This window comes from Apium graveolens, chromosome 8, assembly GCF_009905375.1.
Source record: "Apium graveolens cultivar Ventura chromosome 8, ASM990537v1, whole genome shotgun sequence".
In the NCBI taxonomy this organism is placed as follows: domain Eukaryota; kingdom Viridiplantae; phylum Streptophyta; class Magnoliopsida; order Apiales; family Apiaceae; genus Apium; species Apium graveolens.
This window is the reverse complement of record NC_133654.1, coordinates 15,687,555-15,691,912: the sequence shown is the minus strand read 5'-3', so window position 1 is coordinate 15,691,912 and position 4,358 is coordinate 15,687,555.

Genomic DNA, 4,358 nt, shown 5'->3' with positions numbered 1-4,358 from the left:
ATTTATATGACTACAGACCACTCCTTTTTGTCGCCTCTTATTTCTTCGTTTCCTAGTGAGTTGAGCCTTTCTAGTGAGAATGTGAGAAAAGATCAAGAGAAAAATATAATTATTGAGAGGCAGTCTCCTGTACTGGAAAACGATAAGGTAGATTTTAGTGACAAAAGTTGTAATATCCAGGATATATCGTGTAATTATTTTTGATATTATTATGTGTGCTCAGTATCTATTCTGTGAGTTAATTGTTAAGTGTTATCTCTACTTGAATATTCAAAAATAATATTGATTGAGTATTTTAATTTTTATATGTCCAAAATAAAATATAGATAATTGTTATATCTTCCTAATTATTTTTATGTTGATTTATGGATTTATAAGAATCATATGAAATTTCTAAAATCTTTTTCCGGGTAATTAAAATCTATTTTATAAAAACGGGAACCAACCGACGTCAACCGTTGTTATGTTTATGGAACCCGAAACACTTCCGAGAACTCCTTCCTAACCTAATTGTAATATTCCGAGCATTTTCCATGTTTCGACTTTTTCGATCCGGCGTACGGTTTGTCCTGCGTGGGTCCCGGCGCAACATTTTCGATACAATATTCGTTTCGGTAAATCAATAAAACCCGTATTTTCGATAAACGGGAGCTTTTTATTAAACTATCACAATTATCACTTCGTAATACGTGTAACCAGGCGCTGAGACCAAGACCGCAGTACAAATTGTACTGATTTGGATAATTATCCCGAAAACCGATACCGTTTGGATCAGTTTTTACAAATAAACGTACCGTTTTATATCCGGAATGATCCAACGGGATACTAATTTTTCGTAAATATAAATAGCCTTTTACCGTATTTTATTTCGTATCGAAATCATTTGCAGATAGTTAATTATATAATTTTCAGAGAAAAGCCCTAATTTCCTAAAACTGTTCTAAGAATCAAACAGCAAAACGAAGGCGTTACCGATCTCTGTTTTCAAAGCTTGAGTAACCAAAACGAAGGATTTGAGGTGTTCTATCAGATTCTGAGCTTTGTTTCACTGCAGAAATCAAGGTTATTTTTCTAAAAATTTATTTATTTTCGAATTTATTTTATTAAAAATATGAATTTTTGTTCGGATGATTGTTTGTATGATTTGATGATTGCATGTTGTAGAGCTTATTTTCCTGATGATTTTCATATGTCATACGTCTGATTTGGAGTTCAATAACATGTTCAAATTTGAGTTTGATTTTCGAATTTCAAAATTAGGGTTTATAACCCGTATGAATGTTCTTAATTGAAATTTGGGGGTTTCTTATTCTGTGATAGATTGATGTTGTGTTATAGTGGGTTGTGTTTTCTGTGAAATTTGCAATCTAGTCGTATAAGTTTCATGAACCAACGAGGTCTGTAGAGAAGGGAGTTGTGTTTTGAAGTTTTCCGATGTTCGCCGGAAACTGGGAAATTTCACGGCCAAATTCCGGCCAAATCAGGGATTGTTAGGATGAATTGATTGCATGGTTGTATTCCTGGTGTTGTGTAGATGTGATCTGGAGGTGTTGGTGGGGTGAGGACGCCGGGAACGTGTTCTCCGGCCACCTCTGTGTTTTCCGGCGACGGGGTGTAAAAATTGCAGTTTAGTACCCCAACTTTTGATAACGATGCAGTTAGGTCCCTGAAGTTTCCAGACTTTGCAAATTTAGGATTTCTGTTTATAAAATGTTTAAAAATCATATTTCCTATTTATTTTTATTAAAAAAATCATTTTTAATTTCTGAAAATTCTAAAAATTATTATTTTAATTCTGAAAATTATTTTTAATTCACAAATAAATCTAAATTAATTAGTTAATTAATTTCAGTTAATTTATAATTGATTAATTGGTCAATTAATTCGATAATTAATTGATTAATTGATTTAATTAATTATTAATTGATTATAATTAGTTATTTAATTAGATTTAATTATTTAAAAATGATTTAAAAATTCTGAAAAATAGTTTCGAGCTTTAAAATATTATTCTAAATTATTTCCAAGGCTCGATAATTATTCTAAAATTATTTCGGAGCCAGAATGGGCCAACCGAACCCTGTTTATTAACCCGAAATTGATCCAACGACCCGTTTTAATTCCGAAAAATGTTTTAAAAATCATTTTAAATACCAGAAAGCCTATTTATGACCTGAGACTTCTTTATAAATAATATATCATTGATTACGTGATGTATTATGTGCTATATGTGACTTGTTAATTGACTATCGGTCTATATATTCGGTGTTTATTTGATTATTGCATAACTTTCAATCCGTTAATCGGATTTGGGTAAAACGAAGGGTAGATAGAAGTATGTGTTGAATAGAATTCCATGAGTAAATTATTGATAGATGCTTATATTATGTGAGCAGAAGAGGCAAGGCGTAGGAAAGGGAAACAGGTAGTTGAGGAGTAAGACGGTTGTGATTGGAAGCGAGTGCAGTATAGTAAGCTAATACCAGGCAAGTGTTCTGAACTTTCTCGAGATATTGTAGTACTTGATAATCCTGTGATATTGCAAGTACTTTGAAGTACAGAAACCTAAATCCTGATTTCATTTATTGTTCTTGAGCCATGAATCATATTCTTTCTAATCCATTGATTATTGTATACCCAAATAAGAACCACAAATCTACGATACTACTCCACAAATACATGCAAACAAAATCCCAAACACTGAACTGGATTACTTGTACATTCAATCATTGTATCCTATGCTTTGAAAGCCTAAACCTTTGAAACCCTGAAATGTTGATTCCTTTGTTATCCAATTCTTTCATTACCCAGCATCCAAGCTTTTAAATTGCCTTATTGATCCTTACAAGGAGTGAAACCCTTTCATTGTTAAACATTTATTGTTGTTAATGATTTCGGTTATTGTTTATTATTGTATATTCTGCTATTATGTTAGAATTGGATTGTTTTTATAAAATTGTGGACCAGATTCGTGGTCAGACCATATAATGGTCAAGTTAGGCCAATGTGTGCCTTGGATCCAGTAGTTAGAGCAATGTTGTGTGCCTTGCTCGGGGTTAGTGTGTGACTGATCAGCAGCCTAACCTTGGTTTTTAAATTAAAAGTATAATATCCAATTCTAAATCATAATCCATTGTTCACTTGATATCATAATCATATTTACCTGATGATCATTATTCTCAGTTTTGTCATTTTGACTTGCTGAGCTAGTTAGCTCATTTGTGCGATGTTGTTTATATTATTTCCAGTTAAAAAGGAACCAGTTGGTAAAGAGGATCCCCAGTCCAGCGCGAGAGCTAGGGGTTCAGGTTGAGAAAGCTGAGCTAGTAGGCTTCTTTTGGAATAATTTAAGTTTGTAATAGTTTGTAATAATGTTTAATACTCAGTTTGAATTTGAAATAGTTGGGATTTAAACGGTTTGTAATATATTAGTGTGTTTGGCTTGTGTGCATACTTTAACCTGTTGCGGTCCGTGGTGGTTGGTAAGTAGGGTCATTGCATATATTATTATTATCTTTATTATTGTTATAAGCAGGTTATAATTAAAGTGTGTGTGTTGACCCCAAACTTCTGACCCGGGTTTGGAGGGCGCCACAAAAGTGATCTAGATATTACTTTTGAAAGTAATATATGTGTGAGAAGTGATGATATCACTTTAAAAGAAAAGAGAGGTTTAGGTTTTGGTTCTCTTATTTCAGGTTTATCAGACAAAATGTCAACCTGAATCAGTTTTGAGGAAAAATGTCAATCCTGATGATGATGGTGATAAGCAATCAAAGAAGACCTCTGATGCTGTAAAGTTCAAACTAGATCTGGAATTTTAAATCAAACTATACAGTCAACTCAAGTATCTAAGGTTATATCACATAGATCTAAACTAGAAGCTGCTCTTGTTACTCCAAGTTCAATTCCTGACAACAAAGATACAAGTTCTGATTATGTTCATGACAATGACAGAGTAATAGTTATTCTTGATTCTGTTAAAATTGAAGAAGAAGAAATTCTATTTCAGATGGATTTACAGATTATCTCTGCTTATGTTGAAGCTTTTAATGCTGAAAACTTCAAGGAAGAAGAAATGGTTTTTAACTAGAAAAGAAAGGGCACAAGAAGGAAAAATCAGAATTATTGTTAACAAAGCAAATCAAGCATACAGAAACATGCTTAGAAGATTTGAAAGGAATAGATGGAGGAGTACAGATGTGAAGATGTTACATGAAAGAGCAGAAAGGAAAGCTCAAGTATTTCCAAAGATCAAGAATAAATACAAATGGAGAAAAATTGATGATCTCATTTGTAATGATGAATAGAGCTTTACTCATGGAGGTATAAGGGTAGATGGTTTACTTGTTTCTAAT